Below are 21,772 nucleotides of genomic sequence, written 5' to 3' on the forward strand. Positions count from 1 at the left end.
CCTCAGAAAATTAAAAAAGTATGAAACAAGTGGAGAATCGGGGCATCGATCCCCGTACCTCTCGCATGCTAAGCGAGCGCTCTACCATCTGAGCTAATTCCCCATGTCCGCATTCTCTTACTATCATAATCCCAATATTTTATGAATAAATGAAAATATTAAAAGCTTGAAGGTACTTGTCTGCAAGTAAAGACATTTTACTTGAATTCAAAAATTTCCAGAATATTAAATAAGGTCTAATCATATATATGCCTCAGAAAATTAAAAAAGTATTAAACAAGTGGAGAATCGGGGCATCGATCCCCGTACCTCTCGCATGCTAAGCGAGCGCTCTACCATCTGAGCTAATTCCCCATGTCCGCATTCTCTTACTATCATAATAACAATATTTTATGAATAAATGAAAATATTAAAAGCTTGAAGGTACTTGTCTGCAAGTAAAGACATTTTACTTTAATTCAAAAATTTCCAGTTAATTAAATAAGGTCTAGTCATATATATGCCTCAGAAAATTAAAAAAGTATTAAACAAGTGGAGAATCGGGGCAATAATCCCCGTACCTCTCGCATGCTAAGCAAGCGCTCTACCATCTGAGCTAATTCCCCATGTCCGCATTCTCCTACTATCATAATTCCAATATTTTATGAATAAATGAAAATATTAAAAGCTTGAAGGCACTTGTCTGCAAGTAAAGACATTTTACTGTAATTCAAAAATTTCCAGATAATTAAATAAGGTCTTGTCATATATACGCCTCAGAAAATTAAAATAGTATTAAACAAGTGGAGAATCCGGGCATCGATCCCCGTACCTCTCGCATGCTAAGCGAGCGTTCTACCATCTGAGCTAATTCCCCATGTCCGCATTCTCCTACTATCATAATCCCAATATTTTATGAATAAATGAAAATATTAAAAGCTTGAAGGCACTTGTCTGCAAGTAAAGACATTTTACTTTAATTCAAAAATTTCCAGATAATTAAATAAGGTCTAGTCATATATATGCCTCAGAAAATTAAAAAAGTATTAAACAAGTGGAGAATCGGGGTATCGATCCCCGTACCACTCGCATGCTAAGCGAGCGATCTACCATCTGAGCTAATTCCCCATGTCCGCATTCTCCTACTATCATAATCCCAATATTTTATGAATAAATGAAAATATTAAAAGCTTGAAGGTACTTGTCTGCAAGTAAAGACATTTTACTTGAATTCAAAAATTTCCAGATAATTAAATAAGGTCTAGTCATATATATGCCTCAGAAAATTAAAAAAGTATTAAACAAGTGGAGAATCGGGGCAATAATCCCCGTACCTCTCGCATGCTAAGCGAGCGCTCTACCATCTGAGCTAATTCCCCATGTCCGCATTCTCCTACTATCATAATTCCAATATTTTATGAATAAATGAAAATATTAAAAGCTTGAAGGCACTTGTCTGCAAGTAAAGACATTTTACTTTAATTCAAAAATTTCCAGATAATTAAATAAGGTCTAGTCATATATACGCCTCAGAAAATTAAAATAGTATTAAACAAGTGGAGAATCCGGGCATCGATCCCCGTACCTCTCGCATGCTAAGCGAGCGTTCTACCATCTGAGCTAATTCCCCATGTCCGCATTCTCCTACTATCATAATCCCAATATTTTATGAATAAATGAAAATATTAAAAGCTTGAAGGCACTTGTCTGCAAGTAAAGACATTTTACTTGAATTCAAAAATTTCCAGATAATTAAATAAGGTCTAGTCATATATATGCCTCAGAAAATTAAAAAAGTATTAAACAAGTGGAGAATCGGGGCATCGATCCCCGTACCTCTCGCATGCTAAGCGAGCGCTCTCCCATCTTAGCTAATTCCCCATGTCCGCATTCTCCTACTATCATAATCCCAATATTTTATGAATAAATGAAAATATTAAAAGCTTGAAGGCACTTGTCTGCAATTAAAGACATGTTACTTGAATTCAAAAATTTCCAGATAATTAAATAAGGTCTAGTCATATATATGCCTCAGAAAATTAAAAAAGTATTAAACAAGTGGAGAATCGGGGCATCGATCCCCGTACCTCTCGCATGCTAAGCGAGCGCTCTTCCATCTGAGCTAATTCCCCATGTCCGCATTCTCCTACTATCATAATCGCAATATTTAATGAATAAATCAAAATATTAAAAGCTTGAAGGCACTTGTCTGCAATTAAAGACATTTTACTTGAATTCAAAAATTTCGAGATAATTAAATAAGGTCTAGTCATATATATGCCTCAGAAAATTAAAAAAGTATGAAACAAGTGGAGAATCGGGGCATCGATCCCCGTACCTCTCGCATGCTAAGCGAGCGCTCTACCATCTGAGCTAATTCCCCATGTCCGCATTCTCTTACTATCATAATCCCAATATTTTATGAATAAATGAAAATATTAAAAGCTTGAAGGTACTTGTCTGCAAGTAAAGACATTTTACTTGAATTCAAAAATTTCCAGAATATTAAATAAGGTCTAATCATATATATGCCTCAGAAAATTAAAAAAGTATTAAACAAGTGGAGAATCGGGGCATCGATCCCCGTACCTCTCGCATGCTAAGCGAGCGCTCTACCATCTGAGCTAATTCCCCATGTCCGCATTCTCTTACTATCATAATAACAATATTTTATGAATAAATGAAAATATTAAAAGCTTGAAGGTACTTGTCTGCAAGTAAAGACATTTTACTTTAATTCAAAAATTTCCAGTTAATTAAATAAGGTCTAGTCATATATATGCCTCAGAAAATTAAAAAAGTATTAAACAAGTGGAGAATCGGGGCAATAATCCCCGTACCTCTCGCATGCTAAGCAAGCGCTCTAACATCTGAGCTAATTCCCCATGTCCGCATTCTCCTACTATCATAATTCCAATATTTTATGAATAAATGAAAATATTAAAAGCTTGAAGGCACTTGTCTGCAAGTAAAGACATTTTACTTTAATTCAAAAATTTCCAGATAATTAAATAAGGTCTAGTCATATATACGCCTCAGAAAATTAAAATAGTATTAAACAAGTGGAGAATCCGGGCATCGATCCCCGTACCTCTCGCATGCTAAGCGAGCGTTCTACCATCTGAGCTAATTCCCCATGTCCGCATTCTCCTACTATCATAATCCCAATATTTTATGAATAAATGAAAATATTAAAAGCTTGAAGGCACTTGTCTGCAAGTAAAGACATTTTACTTGAATTCAAAAATTTCCAGATAATTAAATAAGGTCTAGTCATATATATGCCTCAGAAAATTAAAAAAGTATTAAACAAGTGGAGAATCGGGGCATCGATCCCCGTACCTCTCGCATGCTAAGCGAGCGCTCTCCCATCTTAGCTAATTCCCCATGTCCGCATTCTCCTACTATCATAATCCCAATATTTTATGAATAAATGAAAATATTAAAAGCTTGAAGGCACTTGTCTGCAATTAAAGACATGTTACTTGAATTCAAAAATTTCCAGATAATTAAATAAGGTCTAGTCATATATATGCCTCAGAAAATTAAAAAAGTATTAAACAAGTGGAGAATCGGGGCATCGATCCCCGTACCTCTCGCATGCTAAGCGAGCGCTCTTCCATCTGAGCTAATTCCCCATGTCCGCATTCTCCTACTATCATAATCGCAATATTTAATGAATAAATCAAAATATTAAAAGCTTGAAGGCACTTGTCTGCAATTAAAGACATTTTACTTGAATTCAAAAATTTCGAGATAATTAAATAAGGTCTAGTCATATATATGCCTCAGAAAATTAAAAAAGTATGAAACAAGTGGAGAATCGGGGCATCGATCCCCGTACCTCTCGCATGCTAAGCGAGCGCTCTACCATCTGAGCTAATTCCCCATGTCCGCATTCTCTTACTATCATAATCCCAATATTTTATGAATAAATGAAAATATTAAAAGCTTGAAGGTACTTGTCTGCAAGTAAAGACATTTTACTTGAATTCAAAAATTTCCAGAATATTAAATAAGGTCTAATCATATATATGCCTCAGAAAATTAAAAAAGTATTAAACAAGTGGAGAATCGGGGCATCGATCCCCGTACCTCTCGCATGCTAAGCGAGCGCTCTACCATCTGAGCTAATTCCCCATGTCCGCATTCTCTTACTATCATAATAACAATATTTTATGAATAAATGAAAATATTAAAAGCTTGAAGGTACTTGTCTGCAAGTAAAGACATTTTACTTTAATTCAAAAATTTCCAGTTAATTAAATAAGGTCTAGTCATATATATGCCTCAGAAAATTAAAAAAGTATTAAACAAGTGGAGAATCGGGGCAATAATCCCCGTACCTCTCGCATGCTAAGCAAGCGCTCTAACATCTGAGCTAATTCCCCATGTCCGCATTCTCCTACTATCATAATTCCAATATTTTATGAACAAATGAAAATATTAAAAGCTTGAAGGCACTTGTCTGCAAGTAAAGACATTTTACTGTAATTCAAAAATTTCCAGATAATTAAATAAGGTCTAGTCATATATACGCCTCAGAAAATTAAAATAGTATTAAACAAGTGGAGAATCCGGGCATCGATCCCCGTACCTCTCGCATGCTAAGCGAGCGTTCTACCATCTGAGCTAATTCCCCATGTCCGCATTCTCCTACTATCATAATCCCAATATTTTATGAATAAATGAAAATATTAAAAGCTTGAAGGCACTTGTCTGCAAGTAAAGACATTTTACTTTAATTCAAAAATTTCCAGATAATTAAATAAGGTCTAGTCATATATATGCCTCAGAAAATTAAAAAAGTATTAAACAAGTGGAGAATCGGGGCATCGATCCCCGTACCTCTCGCATGCTAAGCGAGCGCTCTCCCATCTTAGCTAATTCCCCATGTCCGCATTCTCCTACTATCATAATCCCAATATTTTATGAATAAATGAAAATATTAAAAGCTTGAAGGCACTTGTCTGCAATTAAAGACATGTTACTTGAATTCAAAAATTTCCAGATAATTAAATAAGGTCTAGTCATATATATGCCTCAGAAAATTAAAAAAGTATTAAACAAGTGGAGAATCGGGGCATCGATCCCCGTACCTCTCGCATGCTAAGCGAGCGCTCTACCATCTGAGCTAATTCCCCATGTCCGCATTCTCCTACTATCATAATCCCAATATTTAATGAATAAATGAAAATATTAAAAGCTTGAAGGCACTTGTCTGCAATTAAAGACATTTTACTTGAATTCAAAAATTTCCAGATAATTAAATAAGGTCTAGTCATATATATGCCTCAGAAAATTAAAAAAGTATGAAACAAGTGGAGAATCGGGGCATCGATCCCCGTACCTCTCGCATGCTAAGCGAGCGCTCTACCATCTGAGCTAATTCCCCATGTCCGCATTCTCTTACTATCATAATCACAATATTTTATGAATAAATGAAAATATTAAAAGCTTGAAGGTACTTGTCTGCAAGTAAAGACATTTTACTTGAATTCAAAAATTTCCAGAATATTAAATAAGGTCTAGTCATATATATGCCTCAGAAAATTAAAAAAGTATTAAACAAGTGGAGAATCGGGGCATCGATCCCCGTACCTCTCGCATGCTAAGCGAGCGCTCTACCATCTGAGCTAATTCCCCATGTCCGCATTCTCTTACTATCATAATCCGAATATTTTATGAATAAATGAAAATATTAAAAGCTTGAAGGCACTTGTCTGCAAGTAAAGACATTTTACTTGAATTCAAAAATTTCCAGATAATTAAATAAGGTCTAGTCATATATATGCCTCAGAAAATTAAAATAGTATTAAACAAGTGGAGAATCGGGGCATCGATCCCCGTACCTCTCCCATGCTAAGTTAGCGCTCTACCATCTGAGCTAATTCCCCATGTCCGCATTCTCCTACTATTTTAATCCCAATATTTTATGAATAAATGAAAATATTAAAAGCTTGAAGGCACTTGTCTGCAAGTAAAGACATTTTACTTTAATTCAAAAATTTCCAGATAATTAAATAAGGTCTAGTCATATATATGCCTCAGAAAATTAAAAAAGTATTAAACAAGTGGAGAATCGGGGCATCGATCCCCGTACCTCTCGCATGCTAAGCGAGCGCTCTACAATCTGAGCTAATTTCCCATGTCCGCATTCTCCTACTATCATAATCCCAATATTTTATGAATAAATGAAAATATTAAAAGCTTGAAGGAACTTGCCTGCAATTAAAGACATTTTACTTGAATTCAAAAATTTCCAGATAATTAAATAAGGTCTAGTCATATATATGCCTCAGAAAATTAAAAAAGTATTAAACAAGTGGAGAATCGGGGCATCGATCCCCGTACCTCTCGCATGCAAAGCGAGCGCTCTACCATCTGAGCTAATTCCCCATGTCCGCATTCTCCTACTATCATAATCCCAATATTTTATGAATAAATGAAAATATTAAAAGCTTGAAGGCACTTGTCTGCAAGTAAAGACATTTTACTTGAATTCAAAAATTTCCAGATAATTAAATAAGGTCTAGTCATATATATGCCTCAGAAAATTAAAAAAGTATTAAACAAGTGGAGAATCGGGGCATCGATCCCCGTACCTCTCGCATGCAAAGCGAGCGCTCTACCAACTGAGCTAATTCCCCATGTCCGCATTCTCCTACTATCATAATCCCAATATTTTATGAATAAATGAAAATATTAAAAGCTTGAAGGCACTTGTCTGCAAGTAAAGACATTTTACTTGAATTCAAAAATTTCCAGATAATTAAAAAAGGTCTAGTCATATATATGCCTCAGAAAATTAAAAAAGTATTAAACAAGTGGAGAATCGGGGCATCGATCCCCGTACCTCTCGCATGCTAAGCGAGCGCTCTACCATCTGGGCTAATTCCCCATGTCCGCATTCTCCTACTATCATAATCCCAATATTTTATGAACACATGAAAATATTAAAAGCTTGAAGGCACTTGTCTGCAAGTAAAGACATTTTACTTGAATTCAAAAATTTCCAGATAATTAAATAAGGTCTAGTCATATATATGCCTCAGAAAATTAAAATAGTATTAAACAAGTGGAGAATCGGGGCATCGATCCCCGTACCTCTCGCATGCTAAGCGAGCGCTCTACCATCTGAGCTAATTCCCCATGTCCGCATTCTCCTACTATTTTAATCCCAATATTTTATGAATAAATGAAAATATTAAAAGCTTGAAGGCACTTGTCTGCAAGTAAAGACATTTTACTTTAATTCAAAAATTTCCAGATAATTAAATAAGGTCTAGTCATATATATGCCTCAGAAAATTAAAAAAAGTATTAAACAAGTGGAGAATCCGGGCATCGATCCCCGTACCTCTCGCATGCTAAGCGAGCGCTCTACCATCTGAGCTAATTCCCCATATCCGCATTCTCCTACTCTCATAATCCCAATATTTTATGACTAAATGAAAATATTAAAAGCTTGAAGGCACTTGTCTGCAATTAAAGACATTTTACTTGAATTCAAAAATTTCCAGATAATTAACTAAGGTCTAGTCATATATATTCCTCAGAAAATTAAAAAGGTTTTAAACAAGTGGAGAATCGGGGCATCGATCCCCGTACCTCTCGCATGCTAAGCGAGCGCACTACCATCTGAGCTAATTCCCCATGTCCGCATTCTCCCCCTATCATAATCCCAATATTTTATGAATAAATGAAAATATTAAAAGCTTGAAGGCACTTGTCTGCAATTAAAGACATTTTACTTGAATTCAAAAATTTCCAGATAATCAAATAAGGTCTAGTCATATATATGCCTCAGAAAATTAAAAAAAGTATTAAACAAGTGGAGAATCGGGGCATCGATCCCCGTACCTCTCGCATGCTAAGCGAGCGCTCTACCATCTGAGCTAATTCCCCATGTCCGCATTCTCCTACTATCATAATTCCAATATTTTATGAATAAATGAAAATATTAAAAGCTTGAAGGCACTTGTCTGCAAGTAAAGACATTTTACTTTAATTCAAAAATTTCCAGATAATTAAATAAGGTCTAGTCATATATATGCCTCAGAAAATTAAAATAGTATTAAACAAGTGGAGAATCCGGGCATCGATCCCCGTACCTCTCGCATGCTAAGCGAGCGTTCTACCATCTGAGCTAATTCCCCATGTCCGCATTCTCCTACTATCATAATCCCAATATTTTATGAATAAATGAAAATATTAAAAGCTTGAAGGCACTTGTCTGCAAGTAAAGACATTTTACTTTAATTCAAAAATTTCCAGATAATTAAATAAGGTCTAGTCATATATATGCCTCAGAAAATTAAAAAAGTATTAAACAAGTGGAGAATCGGGGCATCGATCCCCGTACCTCTCGCATGCTAAGCGAGCGCTCTCCCATCTTAGCTAATTCCCCATGTCCGCATTCTCCTACTATCATAATCCCAATATTTTATGAATAAATGAAAATATTAAAAGCTTGAAGGCACTTGTCTGCAATTAAAGACATGTTACTTGAATTCAAAAATTTCCAGATAATTAAATAAGGTCTAGTCATATATATGCCTCAGAAAATTAAAAAAGTATTAAACAAGTGGAGAATCGGGGCATCGATCCCCGTACCTCTCGCATGCTAAGACAGCGCTCTACCATCTGAGCTAATTCCCCATGTCCGCATTCTCCTACTATCATAATCCCAATATTTTATGAATAAATGAAAATATTAAAAGCTTGAAGGCACTTGTCTGCAATTAAAGACATTTTACTTTAATTCAAAAATTTCCAGATAATTAAATAAGGTCTAGTCATATATATGCCTCAGAAAATTAAAAAAGTATGAAACAAGTGGAGAATCGGGGTATCGATCCCCGTACCTCTCGCATGCTAAGCGAGCGCTCTACCATCTGAGCTAATTCCCCATGTCCGCATTCTCCTACTATCATAATCACAATATTTTATGAATAAATGAAAATATTAAAAGCTTGAAGGTACTTGTCTGCAAGTAAAGACATTTTACTTGAATTCAAAAATTTCCAGATAATTAAATAAGGTCTAGTCATATATATGCCTCAGAAAATTAAAAAAAGTATTAAACAAGTGGAGAATCCGGGCATCGATCCCCGTACCTCTCGCATGCTAAGCGAGCGCTCTACCATCTGAGCTAATTCCCCATATCCGCATTCTCCTACTCTCATAATCCCAATATTTTATGAATAAATGAAAATATTAAAAGCTTGAAGGCACTTGTCTGCAATTAAAGACATTTTACTTGAATTCAAAAATTTCCAGATAATTAAATAAGGTCTAGTCATATATATTCCTCAGAAAATTAAAAAGGTTTTAAACAAGTGGAGAATCGGGGCATCGATCCCCGTACCTCTCGCATGCTAAGCGAGCGCACTACCATCTGAGCTAATTCCCCATGTCCGCATTCTCCCCCTATCATAATCCCAATATTTTATGAATAAATGAAAATATTAAAAGCTTGAAGGCACTTGTCTGCAATTAAAGACATTTTACTTGAATTCAAAAATTTCCAGATAATCAAATAAGGTCTAGTCATATATATGCCTCAGAAAATTAAAAAAAGTATTAAACAAGTGGAGAATCGGGGCATCGATCCCCGTACCTCTCGCATGCTAAGCGAGCGCTCTACCATCGGAGCTAATTCCCCATGTCCGCATTCTCCTACTATCATAATCCCAATATTTTATGAATAAATTAAAATATTAAAAGCTTGAAGGCACTTGTCTGCAATTAAAGACATTTTACTTGAATTCAAAAATTTCCAGATAATTAAATAAGGTCTAGTCATATATATGCCTCAGAAAATTAAAAAAGTATTAAACAAGTGGAGAATCGGGGCATCGATCCCCGTACCTCTCGCATGCTAAGCGAGCGCTCTACCATCTGAGCTTATTCCCCATGTCCGCCTTCTCCTACTATCATAATCACAATATTTTATGAATAAATGAAAATATTAAAAGCTTGAAGGTACTTGTCTGCAAGTAAAGACATTTTACTTTAATTCAAAAATTTCCAGATAATTAAATAAGGTCTAGTCATATATATGCCTCAGAAAATTAAAAAAGTATTAAACAAGTGGAGAATCGGGGCATCGATCCCCGTACCTCTCGCATGCTAAGCGAGCGCTCTACCATCTGAGCTAATTCCCCATGTCCGCATTCTCCTACTATCATAATTCCAATATTTTATGAATAAATGAAAATATTAAAAGCTTGAAGGCACTTGTCTGCAAGTAAAGACATTTTACTTTAATTCAAAAATTTCCAGATAATTAAATAAGGTCTAGTCATATATATGCCTCAGAAAATTAAAATAGTATTAAACAAGTGGAGAATCCGGGCATCGATCCCCGTACCTCTCGCATGCTAAGCGAGCGTTCTACCATCTGAGCTAATTCCCCATGTCCGCATTCTCCTACTATCATAATCCCAATATTTTATGAATAAATGAAAATATTAAAAGCTTGAAGGCACTTGTCTGCAAGTAAAGACATTTTACTTTAATTCAAAAATTTCCAGATAATTAAATAAGGTCTAGTCATATATATGCCTCAGAAAATTAAAAAAGTATGAAACAAGTGGAGAATCGGGGCATCGATCCCCGTACCTCTCGCATGCTAAGCGAGCGCTCTCCCATCTTAGCTAATTCCCCATGTCCGCATTCTCCTACTATCATAATCCCAATATTTTATGAATAAATGAAAATATTAAAAGCTTGAAGGCACTTGTCTGCAATTAAAGACATGTTACTTGAATTCAAAAATTTCCAGATAATTAAATAAGGTCTAGTCATATATATGCCTCAGAAAATTAAAAAAGTATTAAACAAGTGGAGAATCGGGGCATCGATCCCCGTACCTCTCGCATGCTAAGCGAGCGCTCTACCATCTGAGCTAATTCCCCATGTCCGCATTCTCCTACTATCATAATCCCAATATTTTATGAATAAATGAAAATATTAAAAGCTTGAAGGCACTTGTCTGCAATTAAAGACATTTTACTTTAATTCAAAAATTTCCAGATAATTAAATAAGGTCTAGTCATATATATGCCTCAGAAAATTAAGAAAGTATGAAACAAGTGGAGAATCGGGGTATCGATCCCCGTACCTCTCGCATGCTAAGCGAGCGCTCTACCATCTGAGCTAATTCCCCATGTCCGCATTCTCCTACTATCATAATCACAATATTTTATGAATAAATGAAAATATTAAAAGCTTGAAGGTACTTGTCTGCAAGTAAAGACATTTTACTTGAATTCAAAAATTTCCAGATAATTAAATAAGGTCTAGTCATATATATGCCTCAGAAAATTAAAAAAGTATTAAACAAGTGGAGAATCGGGGCATCGATCCCCGTACCTCTCGCATGCTAAGCGATCGCTCTACCATCTGAGCTAATTCCCCATGTCCGCATTCTCTTACTATCATAATCACAATATTTTATGAATAAATGAAAATATTAAAAGCTTGAAGGTACTTGTCTGCAAGTAAAGACATTTTACTTTAATTCAAAAATTTCCAGATAATTAAATAAGGTCTAGTCATATATATGCCTCAGAAAATTAAAAAAGTATTAAACAAGTGGAGAATCGGGGCATCGATCCCCGTACCTCTCGCATGCTAAGCGAGCGCTCTACCATCTGAGCTAATTCCCCATGTCCGCATTCTCCTACTGTCATAATCCCAATATTTTATGAATAAATGAAAATATAAACACCTTGAAGGCACTTGTCTGCAAGTAAAGACATTTTACTTTAATTCAAAAATTTCCAGATAATTAAATAAGGTCTAGTCATATATATGCCTCAGAAAATTTAAATAGTATTAAACAAGTGGAGAATCCGGGCATCGATCCCCGTACCTCTCGCATCCTAAAGCGAGCGTTCTACCATCTGAGCTAATTCCCCATGTCCGCATTCTCCTACTATCATAATCCCAATATTTTATGAATAAATGAAAATATTAAAAGCTTGAAGGCACTTGTCTGCAATTAAAGACATGTTACTTGAATTCAAAAATTTCCAGATAATTAAATAAGGTCTAGTCATATATATGCCTCAGAAAATTAAAAAAGTATTAAACAAGTGGAGAATCGGGGCATCGATCCCCGTACCTCTCGCATGCTAAGCGAGCGCTCTACCATCTGAGCTAATTCCCCATGTCCGCATTCTCTTACTATCATAATCCCAATATTTTATGAATAAATGAAAATATTAAAAGCTTGAAGGTACTTGTCTGCAAGTAAAGACATTTTACTTTAATTCAAAAATTTCCAGATAATTAAATAAGGTCTAGTCATATATATGCCTCAGAAAATTAAAAAAGTATTAAACAAGTGGAGAATCGGGGCATCGATCCCCGTACCTCTCGCATGCTAAGCGATCGCTCTACCATCTGAGCTAATTCCCCATGTCCGCATTCTCTTACTATCATAATCACAATATTTTATGAATAAATGAAAATATTAAAAGCTTGAAGGTACTTGTCTGCAAGTAAAGACATTTTACTTTAATTCAAAAATTTCCAGATAATTAAATAAGGTCTAGTCATATATATGCCTCAGAAAATTAAAAAAGTATTAAACAAGTGGAGAATCGGGGCATCGATCCCCGTACCTCTCGCATGCTAAGCGAGCGCTCTACCATCTGAGCTAATTCCCCATGTCCGCATTCTCCTACTGTCATAATCCCAATATTTTATGAATAAATGAAAATATTAAAAGCTTGCAGGCACTTGTCTGCAAGTAAAGACATTTTACTTTAATTCAAAAATTTCCAGATAATTAAATAAGGTCTAGTCATATATATGCCTCAGAAAATTAAAATAGTATTAAACAAGTGGAGAATCGGGGCATCGATCCCCGTACCTCTCGCATGCTAAGCGAGCGCTCTACCATCTGAGCTAATTCCCCATGTCCGCATTCTCCTACTATTTTAATCCCAATATTTTATGAATAAATGAAAATATTAAAAGCTTGAAGGCACTTGTCTGCAAGTAAAGACATTTTACTTTAATTCAAAAATTTCCAGATAATTAAATAAGGTCTAGTCATATATATGCCTCAGAAAATTAAAAAAGTATTAAACAAGTGGAGAATCGGGGCATCGATCCCCGTACCTCTCGCATGCTAAGCGAGCGCTCTACCATCTGAGCTAATTCCCCATGTCCGCATTCTCCTACTATCATAATCCCAATATTTTATGAATAAATGAAAATATTAAAAGCTTGAAGGCACTTGTCTGCAAGTAAAGACATTTTACTTTAATTCAAAAATTTCCAGATAATTAAATAAGGTCTAGTCATATATATGCCTCAGAAAATTAAAAAAGTATTAAACAAGTGGAGAATCGGGGCATCGATCCCCGTACCTCTCGCATGCTAAGCGAGCGCTCTACCATCTGAGCTAATTCCCCATGTCCGCATTCTCCTACTGTCATAATCCCAATATTTTATGAATAAATGAAAATATAAACACCTCGAAGGCACTTGTCTGCAAGTAAAGACATTTTACTTTAATTCAAAAATTTCCAGATAATTAAATAAGGTCTAGTCATATATATGCCTCAGAAAATTTAAATAGTATTAAACAAGTGGAGAATCCGGGCATCGATCCCCGTACCTCTCGCATGCTAAGCGAGCGTTCTACCATCTGAGCTAATTCCCCATGTCCGCATTCTCCTACTATCATAATCCCAATATTTTATGAATAAATGAAAATATTAAAAGCTTGAAGGCACTTGTCTGCAATTAAAGACATGTTACTTGAATTCAAAAATTTCCAGATAATTAAATAAGGTCTAGTCATATATATGCCTCAGAAAATTAAAAAAGTATTAAACAAGTGGAGAATCGGGGCATCGATCCCCGTACCTCTCGCATGCTAAGCGAGCGCTCTACCATCTGAGCTAATTCCCCATGTCCGCATTCTCTTACTATCATAATCCCAATATTTTATGAATAAATGAAAATATTAAAAGCTTGAAGGTACTTGTCTGCAAGTAAAGACATTTTACTTGAATTCAAAAATTTCCAGATAATTAAATAAGGTCTAGTCATATATATGCCTCAGAAAATTAAAAAAGTATTAAACAAGTGGAGAATCGGGGCATCGATCCCCGTACCTCTCGCATGCTAAGCGATCGCTCTACCATCTGAGCTAATTCCCCATGTCCGCATTCTCTTACTATCATAATCACAATATTTTATGAATAAATGAAAATATTAAAAGCTTGAAGGTACTTGTCTGCAAGTAAAGACATTTTACTTTAATTCAAAAATTTCCAGATAATTAAATAAGGTCTAGTCATATATATGCCTCAGAAAATTAAAAAAGTATTAAACAAGTGGAGAATCGGGGCATCGATCCCCGTACCTCTCGCATGCTAAGCGAGCGCTCTACCATCTGAGCTAATTCCCCATGTCCGCATTCTCCTACTGTCATAATCCCAATATTTTATGAATAAATGAAAATATTAAAAGCTTGCAGGCACTTGTCTGCAAGTAAAGACATTTTACTTTAATTCAAAAATTTCCAGATAATTAAATAAGGTCTAGTCATATATATGCCTCAGAAAATTAAAATAGTATTAAACAAGTGGAGAATCGGGGCATCGATCCCCGTACCTCTCGCATGCTAAGCGAGCGCTCTACCATCTGAGCTAATTCCCCATGTCCGCATTCTCCTACTATTTTAATCCCAATATTTTATGAATAAATGAAAATATTAAAAGCTTGAAGGCACTTGTCTGCAAGTAAAGACATTTTACTTTAATTCAAAAATTTCCAGATAATTAAATAAGGTCTAGTCATATATATGCCTCAGAAAATTAAAAAAGTATTAAACAAGTGGAGAATCGGGGCATCGATCCCCGTACCTCTCGCATGCTAAGCGAGCGCTCTACCATCTGAGCTAATTCCCCATGTCCGCATTCTCCTACTATCATAATCCCAATATTTTATGAATAAATGAAAATATTAAAAGCTTGAAGGCACTTGTCTGCAATTAAAGACATTTTACTTGAATTCAAAAATTTCCAGATAATTAAATAAGGTCTAGTCATATATATGCCTCAGAAAATTAAAAAAGTATTAAACAAGTGGAGAATCGGGGCATCGATCCCCGTACCTCTCGCATGCAAAGCGAGCGCTCTACCATCTGAGCTAATTCCCCATGTCCGCGTTCTCCTACTATCATAATCCCAATATTTTATGAATAAATGAAAATATTAAAAGCTTGAAGGCACTTGTCTGCAAGTAAAGACATTTTACTTGAATTCAAAAATTTCCAGATAATTAAATAAGGTCTAGTCATATATATGCCTCAGAAAATTAAAAAAGTGTTTAACAAGTGGAGAATCGGGGCATCGATCCCCGTACCTCTCGCATGCTAAGCGAGCGCTCTACCATCTGAGCTAATTCCCCATGTCCGCATTCTCCTACTATCATAATCCCAATATTTTATGAATAAATGAAAATATTAAAAGCTTAAAGGAACTTGTCTGCAAGTAAAGACATTTTACTTTAATTCAAAAATTTCCAGATAATTAAATAAGGTCTAGTCATATATATGCCTCAGAAAATTAAAAAAGTATTAAACAAGTGGAGAATCGGGGCATCGATCCCCGTACCTCTCGCATGCTAAGCGAGCGCTCTACCATCTGAGCTAATTCCCCATGTCCGCATTCTCCTACTATCATAATCCCAATATTTTATGAATAAATGAAAATATTAAAAGCTTGAAGGAACTTGTCTGCAATTAAAGACATTTTACTTTAATTCAAAAATTTCCAGATAATTAAATAAGGTCTAGTCATATATATGCCTCAGAAAATTAAAAAAGTATTAAACAAGTGGCGAATCGGGGCATCGATCCCCGTATTTCTCGCATACTAAGCGAGCGCTCTACCATCTGAGCTATTTCCCCATGTCCGCATTCTCCTACTATCATAATCCCAATATTTTATGAATAAATGAAAATATTAAAAGCTTGAAGGCACTTGTCTGCAATTAAAGACATTTTACTTGAATTCAAAAATTTCCAGATAATCAAATAAGGTCTAGTCATATATATGCCTCAGAAAATTACAAAAAGTATTAAACAAGTGTTGAATCGGGGCATCGATCCCCGTACCTCTCGCATGCTAAGCGAGCGCTCTACCATCTGAGCTAATTCCCCATGTCCGCATTCTCCTACTATCATAATCCCAATATTTTATTAATAAATGAAAATATTAAAAGCTTGAAGGCACTTGTCTGCAATTAAAGACATTTTACTTGAATTCAAAAATTTCCAGATAATTAAACAAGGTCTAGTCATATATATGCCTCAGAAAATTAAAAAAGTATTAAACAAGTGGAGAATCGGGGCATCGATCCCCGTACCTCTCGCATGCTAAGCGAGCGCTCTACCATCTGAGCTAATTCCCCATGTCCGAATTCTCCTACTATCATAATCCCAATATTTTATGAATAAATGAAAATATTAAAAGCTTGAAGGCACTTGTCTGCAAGTAAAGACATTTTACTTTAATTCAAAAATTTCCAGATAATTAAATAAGGTCTAGTCATATATATGCCTCAGAAAATTAAAAAAGTATTAAACAAGTGGAGAATCGGGGCATCGATCCCCGTACCTCTCGCATGCTAAGCGAGCGTTCTACCATCTGAGCTAATTCCCCATGTCCGCATTCTCCTACTATCATAATCCCAATATTTTATGAATAAATGAACATATTAAAAGCTAGAAGGCACTTGTCTGCAATTAAAGACATTTTACTTGAATTCAAAAATTTCCAGATAATTAAATAAGGTCTAGTCATATATATGCCTCAGAAAATTAAAAAAAAGTATTAAACAAGTGGAGAATCGGGGCATCGATCCCCGTACCTCTCGCATGCTAAGCGAGCGCTCTACCATCTGAGCTAATTCCCCATGTCCGCATTCTCCTACTATCATAATCCCAATATTTTATGAATACATGAAAATATTAAAAGCTTGAAGGCACTTGTCTGCAAGTAAAGACATTTTACTTTAATTCAAAAATTTCCAGATAATTAAATAAGGTCTAGTCATATATATGCCTCAGAAAATTAAAAAAGTATTAAACAAGTGGAGAATCGGGGCATCGATCCCCGTACCTCTCGCATGCTAAGCGAGCGTTCTACCATCTGAGCTAATTCCCCATGTCCGCATTCTCCTACTATCATAATCCCAATATTTTATGAATAAATGAAAATATTAAAAGCTTGAAGGCACTTGTCTGCAATTAAAGACATTTTACTTGAATTCAAAAATTTCCAGATAATTAAATAAGGTCTAGTCATATATATGCCTCAGAAAATTAAAAAAGTATTAAACAAGTGGAGAATCGGGGCATCGATCCCCGTACCTCTCGCATGCTAAGCGAGCGCTCTACCATCTGAGCATATTCCCCATGTCCGCATTCTCCTACTATCATAATCCCAATATTTTATGAATAAATGAAAATATTAAAAGCTTGAAGGCACTTGTCCGCAATTAAAGACATTTTACTTGAATTCAAAAATTTCCAGATAATTAAATAAGGTCTAGTCATATATATGCCTCAGAAAATTAAAAAAAGTATTAAACAAGTGGAGAATCGGGGCATCGATGCCCGTACCTCTCGCATGCTAAGCGAGCGCTCTACCATCTGAGCTAATTCCCCATGTCCGCATTCTCCTACTATCATAATCCCAATATTTTATGAATAAATGAAAATATTAAAAGCTTGAAGGCACTTGTCTGCAATTAAAGACATTTTACTTGAATTCAAAAATTTCCAGATAATCAAATAAGGTCTAGTCATATATATGCCTCAGAAAATTAAAAAAAGTATTAAACAAGTGGAGAATCGGGGCATCGATCCCCGTACCTCTCGCATGCTAAGCGAGCGCTCTACCATCTGAGATAATTCCCCATGTCCGCATTCTCCTACTATCATAATCCCAATATTTTATGAATAAATGAAAATATTAAAAGCTTGAAGGCACTTGTCTGCAATTAAAGACATTTTACTTGAATTCAAAAATTTCCAGATAATCAAATAAGGTCTAGTCATATATATGCCTCAGAAAATTACAAAAAGTATTAAACAAGTGGAGAATCGGGGCATCGATCCCCGTACTTCTCGCATGCTAAGCGAGCGCTCTACCATCTGAGCTAATTCACCATGTCCGCATTCTCCTACTATCATAATCCCAATATTTTATGAATAAATGAAAATATTAAAAGCTTGAAGGCACTTGTCTGCAAGTAAAGACATTTTACTTTAATTCAAAAATTTCCAGATAATTAAATAAGGTCTAGTCATATATATGCCTCAGAAAATTAAAAAAGTATTAAACAAGTGGAGAATCGGGGCATCGATCCCCGTACCTCTCGCATGCTAAGCGAGCGTTCTACCATCTGAGCTAATTCCCCATGTCCGCATTCTCCTACTATCATAATCCCAATATTTTATGAATAAATGAACATATTAAAAGCTTGAAGGCACTTGTCTGCAATTAAAGACATTTTACTTTAATTCAAAAATTTCCAGATAATTAAATAAGGTCTAGTCATATATATGCCTCAGAAAATTAAAAAAAGTATTAAACAAGTGGAGAATCGGGGCATCGATTCCCGTACCTCTCGCATGCTAAGCGAGCGCTCTACCATCTGAGCTAATTCCCCATGTCCGCATTCTCCTACTATCATAATCCCAATATTTTATGAATAAATGAAAATATTAAAAGCTTGAAGGCACTTGTCTGCAATTAAAGACATTTTACTTGAATTCAAAAATTTCCAGATAATTAAATAAGGTCTAGTCATATATATGCCTCAGAAAATTAAAAAAGTATTAAACAAGTGGAGAATCGGAGCATCGATCCCCGTACCTCTCGCATGCTAAGCGAGCGCTCTACCATCTGAGCTAATTCCCCATGTCCGTATTCTCCTACTATCATAATCCCAATATTTTATGAATAAATGAAAATATTAAAAGCTTGAAGGCACTTGTCTGCAATTAAAGACATTTTACTTGAATTCAAAAATTTCCAGATAATCAAATAAGGTCTAGTCATATATATGCCTCAGAAAATTAAAAAAGTATTAAACAAGTGGAGAATCAGGGCATCGACCCCGGACCTCTCGCATGCTAAGCGAGCGCTCTACCATCTGAGCTAATTCCCCATGTCCGCATTCTCCTACTATCATAATCCCAATATTTTATGAATAAATGAAAATATTAAAAGCTTGAAGGCACTTGTCTGCAATTAAAGACATTTTACTTTAATTCAAAAATTTCCAGATAATTAAATAAGGTCTAGTCATATATATGCCTCAGAAAATTAAAAAAGTATTAAACAAGTGGAGAATCGGGGCATCGATCCCCGTACCTCTCGCATGCTAAGCGAGCGCTCTACCATCTGAGCTAATTCCCCATGTCCGCATTCTCCTACTATCATAATCCCAATATTTTATGAATAAATGAAAATATTAAAAGCTTGAAGGCACTTGTCTGCAAGTAAAGACATTTTACTTTAATTCAAAAATTTCCAGATAATTAAATAAGGTCTAGTCATATATATGCCTCAGAAAATTAAAAAAGTATTAAACAAGTGGAGAATCGGGGCATCGATCCCCCGTACCTCTAACATGCTAAGCGAGCGCTCTACCATCTGAGCTAATTGCCCATGTCCGCTTTCTCCTACTATCATAATCCCAATATTTTATGAATAAATGAAAATATTAAAAGCTTGAAGGCACTTGTCTGCAATTAAAGACATTTTACTTGAATTAAAAATTTTCCAGATAATTAAATAAGGTCTAGTCATATATATGCCTCAGAAAATTAAAAAAGTATTAAACAAGTGGAGAATCGGGGCATCGATCCCCGTACCTCTCGCATGCTAAGCGTACGCTCTACCATCTGAGCTAATTCCCCATGTCCCCATTCTCCTACTATCATTATCCCAATATTTTATGAATAAATGAAAATATTAAAAGCTTGAAGGCACTTGTCTGCAAGTAAAGACATTTTACTTTAATTCAAAAATTTCCAGATAATTAAACAAGGTCTAGTCATATATATGCCTCAGAAAATTAAAAAAGTATTAAAACAGTGGAGAATCGGGGCATTGACCCCGGACCTCTCGCATGCTAAGCGAGCGCTCTACCATCTGAGCTAATTCCCCATGTCCGCATTCTCCTACTATCATAATCCCAATATTTTATGAATAAATGAAAATATTAAAAGCTTGAAGGCACTTGTCTGCAAGTAAAGACATTTTACTTTGATTCAAAAATTTCCAGATAATTAAATAAGGTCTAGTCATATATATGTCTCAGAAAATTAAAAAAGTATTAAACAAGTGGAGAATCGGGGCATCGATCCCCGTACCTCTCGCATGCTAAGCGAGCGCTCTACCATCTGAGCATATTCCCCATGTCCGCATTCTCCTACTATCATAATCCCAATATTTTATGAATAAATGAAAATATTAAAAGCTTGAAGGCACTTGTCCGCAATTAAAGACATTTTACTTGAATTCAAAAATTTCCAGATAATTAAATAAGGTCTAGTCATATATATGCCTCAGAAAATTAAAAAAGTATTAAACAAGTGGAGAATCGGGGCATCGATGCCCGTACCTCTCGCATGCTAAGCGAGCGCTCTACCATCTGAGCTAATTCCCCATGTCCGCATTCTCCTACTATCATAATCCCAATATTCTATGAATAAATGAAAATATTAAAAGCTTGAAGGCACTTGTCTGCAATTAAAGACATTTTACTTGAATTCAAAAATTTCCAGATAATCAAATAAGGTCTAGTCATATATATGCCTCAGAAAATTAAAAAAAATATTAAACAAGTGGAGAATCGGGGCATCGATCCCCGTACCTCTCGCATGCTAAGCGAGCGCTCTACCATCTGAGCTAATTCCCCATGTCCGCATTCTCCTACTATCATAATCCCAATATTTTATGAATAAATGAAAATATTAAAAGCTTGAAGGCACTTGTCTGCAATTAAAGACATTTTACTTGAATTCAAAAATTTCCAGATAATCAAATAAGGTCTAGTCATATATATGCCTCAGAAAATTAAAAAAAGTATTAAACAAGTGGAGAATCGGGGCATCGATGCCCGTACCTCTCGCATGCTAAGTTAGCGCTCTACCATCTGAGCTAATTCCCCATATCCGCATTCTCCTACTATTATAATCCCAATATTTTATGAATAAATGAAAATATTAAAAGCTTGAAGGCACTTGTCTGCAATTAAAGACATTTTACTTGAATTCAAAAATTTCCAGATAATCAAATAAGGTCTAGTCATATATATGCCTCAGAAAATTTAAAAAAGTATTAAACAAGTGGAGAATCGGGGCATCGATCCCCGTACCTCTCGCATGCTAAGCGAGCGCTCTACCATCTGAGCTAATTCCCCATGTCCGCATTCTCCTACTATCATAATCCCAATATTTTATGAATAAATGAAAATATTAAAAGCTTGAAGGCACTTGTCTGCAAGTAAAGACATTTTACTTTAATTCAAAAATTTCCAGATAATAAAATAAGGTCTAGTCATATATATGCCTCAGAAAATTTCAAAAAGTATTAAACAAGTGGAGAATCGGGGCATCGATCCCCGTACCTCTCGCATGCTAAGCGAGCGCTCTACCATCTGAGCTAATTCCCCATGTCCGCATTCTCCTACTATCATAATCCCAATATTTTATGAATAAATGAAAATATTAAAAGCTTGAA

The 21,772-nt window shown here is 35.3% G+C and overlaps 38 non-coding genes across 38 annotated transcripts; all 38 read right to left on the reverse strand.

Annotated features, from left to right (window-relative positions):
- Window positions 1-30: 30 nt before the first annotated feature.
- Window positions 31-103, reverse strand: Trnaa-agc (transfer RNA alanine (anticodon AGC)). The gene has a single exon. It is a non-coding gene; the product is annotated as a tRNA-Ala (tRNA).
- A 178-nt stretch (window positions 104-281) lies between these two features.
- On the reverse strand, window positions 282-354 carry Trnaa-agc (transfer RNA alanine (anticodon AGC)). The gene has a single exon. It is a non-coding gene; the product is annotated as a tRNA-Ala (tRNA).
- A 1,684-nt stretch (window positions 355-2,038) lies between these two features.
- Trnaa-agc (transfer RNA alanine (anticodon AGC)) lies at window positions 2,039-2,111 on the reverse strand. Its single transcript has one exon. It is a non-coding gene; the product is annotated as a tRNA-Ala (tRNA).
- A 178-nt stretch (window positions 2,112-2,289) lies between these two features.
- On the reverse strand, window positions 2,290-2,362 carry Trnaa-agc (transfer RNA alanine (anticodon AGC)). Its single transcript has one exon. It is a non-coding gene; the product is annotated as a tRNA-Ala (tRNA).
- Window positions 2,363-2,540: 178 nt separating this feature from the next.
- Trnaa-agc (transfer RNA alanine (anticodon AGC)) lies at window positions 2,541-2,613 on the reverse strand. The gene has a single exon. It is a non-coding gene; the product is annotated as a tRNA-Ala (tRNA).
- A 931-nt stretch (window positions 2,614-3,544) lies between these two features.
- Trnaa-agc (transfer RNA alanine (anticodon AGC)) lies at window positions 3,545-3,617 on the reverse strand. Its single transcript has one exon. It is a non-coding gene; the product is annotated as a tRNA-Ala (tRNA).
- A 178-nt stretch (window positions 3,618-3,795) lies between these two features.
- Trnaa-agc (transfer RNA alanine (anticodon AGC)) lies at window positions 3,796-3,868 on the reverse strand. Its single transcript has one exon. It is a non-coding gene; the product is annotated as a tRNA-Ala (tRNA).
- Window positions 3,869-4,046: 178 nt separating this feature from the next.
- Window positions 4,047-4,119, reverse strand: Trnaa-agc (transfer RNA alanine (anticodon AGC)). The gene has a single exon. It is a non-coding gene; the product is annotated as a tRNA-Ala (tRNA).
- A 931-nt stretch (window positions 4,120-5,050) lies between these two features.
- Trnaa-agc (transfer RNA alanine (anticodon AGC)) lies at window positions 5,051-5,123 on the reverse strand. The gene has a single exon. It is a non-coding gene; the product is annotated as a tRNA-Ala (tRNA).
- A 178-nt stretch (window positions 5,124-5,301) lies between these two features.
- Window positions 5,302-5,374, reverse strand: Trnaa-agc (transfer RNA alanine (anticodon AGC)). Its single transcript has one exon. It is a non-coding gene; the product is annotated as a tRNA-Ala (tRNA).
- Window positions 5,375-5,552: 178 nt separating this feature from the next.
- On the reverse strand, window positions 5,553-5,625 carry Trnaa-agc (transfer RNA alanine (anticodon AGC)). The gene has a single exon. It is a non-coding gene; the product is annotated as a tRNA-Ala (tRNA).
- Window positions 5,626-6,305: 680 nt separating this feature from the next.
- Trnaa-ugc (transfer RNA alanine (anticodon UGC)) lies at window positions 6,306-6,378 on the reverse strand. The gene has a single exon. It is a non-coding gene; the product is annotated as a tRNA-Ala (tRNA).
- Window positions 6,379-6,556: 178 nt separating this feature from the next.
- Trnaa-ugc (transfer RNA alanine (anticodon UGC)) lies at window positions 6,557-6,629 on the reverse strand. The gene has a single exon. It is a non-coding gene; the product is annotated as a tRNA-Ala (tRNA).
- Window positions 6,630-7,058: 429 nt separating this feature from the next.
- Window positions 7,059-7,131, reverse strand: Trnaa-agc (transfer RNA alanine (anticodon AGC)). Its single transcript has one exon. It is a non-coding gene; the product is annotated as a tRNA-Ala (tRNA).
- Window positions 7,132-7,813: 682 nt separating this feature from the next.
- Trnaa-agc (transfer RNA alanine (anticodon AGC)) lies at window positions 7,814-7,886 on the reverse strand. The gene has a single exon. It is a non-coding gene; the product is annotated as a tRNA-Ala (tRNA).
- A 931-nt stretch (window positions 7,887-8,817) lies between these two features.
- Window positions 8,818-8,890, reverse strand: Trnaa-agc (transfer RNA alanine (anticodon AGC)). Its single transcript has one exon. It is a non-coding gene; the product is annotated as a tRNA-Ala (tRNA).
- A 1,184-nt stretch (window positions 8,891-10,074) lies between these two features.
- On the reverse strand, window positions 10,075-10,147 carry Trnaa-agc (transfer RNA alanine (anticodon AGC)). Its single transcript has one exon. It is a non-coding gene; the product is annotated as a tRNA-Ala (tRNA).
- A 680-nt stretch (window positions 10,148-10,827) lies between these two features.
- On the reverse strand, window positions 10,828-10,900 carry Trnaa-agc (transfer RNA alanine (anticodon AGC)). Its single transcript has one exon. It is a non-coding gene; the product is annotated as a tRNA-Ala (tRNA).
- A 178-nt stretch (window positions 10,901-11,078) lies between these two features.
- Trnaa-agc (transfer RNA alanine (anticodon AGC)) lies at window positions 11,079-11,151 on the reverse strand. The gene has a single exon. It is a non-coding gene; the product is annotated as a tRNA-Ala (tRNA).
- A 429-nt stretch (window positions 11,152-11,580) lies between these two features.
- Trnaa-agc (transfer RNA alanine (anticodon AGC)) lies at window positions 11,581-11,653 on the reverse strand. Its single transcript has one exon. It is a non-coding gene; the product is annotated as a tRNA-Ala (tRNA).
- Window positions 11,654-12,083: 430 nt separating this feature from the next.
- Window positions 12,084-12,156, reverse strand: Trnaa-agc (transfer RNA alanine (anticodon AGC)). The gene has a single exon. It is a non-coding gene; the product is annotated as a tRNA-Ala (tRNA).
- Window positions 12,157-12,585: 429 nt separating this feature from the next.
- On the reverse strand, window positions 12,586-12,658 carry Trnaa-agc (transfer RNA alanine (anticodon AGC)). Its single transcript has one exon. It is a non-coding gene; the product is annotated as a tRNA-Ala (tRNA).
- Window positions 12,659-12,836: 178 nt separating this feature from the next.
- Trnaa-agc (transfer RNA alanine (anticodon AGC)) lies at window positions 12,837-12,909 on the reverse strand. Its single transcript has one exon. It is a non-coding gene; the product is annotated as a tRNA-Ala (tRNA).
- Window positions 12,910-13,087: 178 nt separating this feature from the next.
- On the reverse strand, window positions 13,088-13,160 carry Trnaa-agc (transfer RNA alanine (anticodon AGC)). Its single transcript has one exon. It is a non-coding gene; the product is annotated as a tRNA-Ala (tRNA).
- Window positions 13,161-13,338: 178 nt separating this feature from the next.
- Window positions 13,339-13,411, reverse strand: Trnaa-agc (transfer RNA alanine (anticodon AGC)). Its single transcript has one exon. It is a non-coding gene; the product is annotated as a tRNA-Ala (tRNA).
- Window positions 13,412-13,840: 429 nt separating this feature from the next.
- Trnaa-agc (transfer RNA alanine (anticodon AGC)) lies at window positions 13,841-13,913 on the reverse strand. Its single transcript has one exon. It is a non-coding gene; the product is annotated as a tRNA-Ala (tRNA).
- Window positions 13,914-14,342: 429 nt separating this feature from the next.
- On the reverse strand, window positions 14,343-14,415 carry Trnaa-agc (transfer RNA alanine (anticodon AGC)). The gene has a single exon. It is a non-coding gene; the product is annotated as a tRNA-Ala (tRNA).
- A 178-nt stretch (window positions 14,416-14,593) lies between these two features.
- Window positions 14,594-14,666, reverse strand: Trnaa-agc (transfer RNA alanine (anticodon AGC)). The gene has a single exon. It is a non-coding gene; the product is annotated as a tRNA-Ala (tRNA).
- Window positions 14,667-14,844: 178 nt separating this feature from the next.
- On the reverse strand, window positions 14,845-14,917 carry Trnaa-agc (transfer RNA alanine (anticodon AGC)). Its single transcript has one exon. It is a non-coding gene; the product is annotated as a tRNA-Ala (tRNA).
- A 178-nt stretch (window positions 14,918-15,095) lies between these two features.
- Trnaa-ugc (transfer RNA alanine (anticodon UGC)) lies at window positions 15,096-15,168 on the reverse strand. The gene has a single exon. It is a non-coding gene; the product is annotated as a tRNA-Ala (tRNA).
- Window positions 15,169-15,346: 178 nt separating this feature from the next.
- On the reverse strand, window positions 15,347-15,419 carry Trnaa-agc (transfer RNA alanine (anticodon AGC)). Its single transcript has one exon. It is a non-coding gene; the product is annotated as a tRNA-Ala (tRNA).
- A 178-nt stretch (window positions 15,420-15,597) lies between these two features.
- Trnaa-agc (transfer RNA alanine (anticodon AGC)) lies at window positions 15,598-15,670 on the reverse strand. The gene has a single exon. It is a non-coding gene; the product is annotated as a tRNA-Ala (tRNA).
- Window positions 15,671-16,351: 681 nt separating this feature from the next.
- Window positions 16,352-16,424, reverse strand: Trnaa-agc (transfer RNA alanine (anticodon AGC)). The gene has a single exon. It is a non-coding gene; the product is annotated as a tRNA-Ala (tRNA).
- Window positions 16,425-16,855: 431 nt separating this feature from the next.
- Trnaa-agc (transfer RNA alanine (anticodon AGC)) lies at window positions 16,856-16,928 on the reverse strand. The gene has a single exon. It is a non-coding gene; the product is annotated as a tRNA-Ala (tRNA).
- A 2,440-nt stretch (window positions 16,929-19,368) lies between these two features.
- Trnaa-agc (transfer RNA alanine (anticodon AGC)) lies at window positions 19,369-19,441 on the reverse strand. The gene has a single exon. It is a non-coding gene; the product is annotated as a tRNA-Ala (tRNA).
- Window positions 19,442-20,875: 1,434 nt separating this feature from the next.
- Window positions 20,876-20,948, reverse strand: Trnaa-agc (transfer RNA alanine (anticodon AGC)). The gene has a single exon. It is a non-coding gene; the product is annotated as a tRNA-Ala (tRNA).
- Window positions 20,949-21,379: 431 nt separating this feature from the next.
- Trnaa-agc (transfer RNA alanine (anticodon AGC)) lies at window positions 21,380-21,452 on the reverse strand. The gene has a single exon. It is a non-coding gene; the product is annotated as a tRNA-Ala (tRNA).
- Window positions 21,453-21,631: 179 nt separating this feature from the next.
- Window positions 21,632-21,704, reverse strand: Trnaa-agc (transfer RNA alanine (anticodon AGC)). The gene has a single exon. It is a non-coding gene; the product is annotated as a tRNA-Ala (tRNA).
- Window positions 21,705-21,772: the final 68 nt, after the last annotated feature.

This window comes from Euprymna scolopes, chromosome 2 (assembly GCF_053919585.1).
Source record: "Euprymna scolopes isolate OS-2025 chromosome 2, ASM5391958v1, whole genome shotgun sequence".
NCBI classification, from domain to species: domain Eukaryota; kingdom Metazoa; phylum Mollusca; class Cephalopoda; order Sepiida; family Sepiolidae; genus Euprymna; species Euprymna scolopes.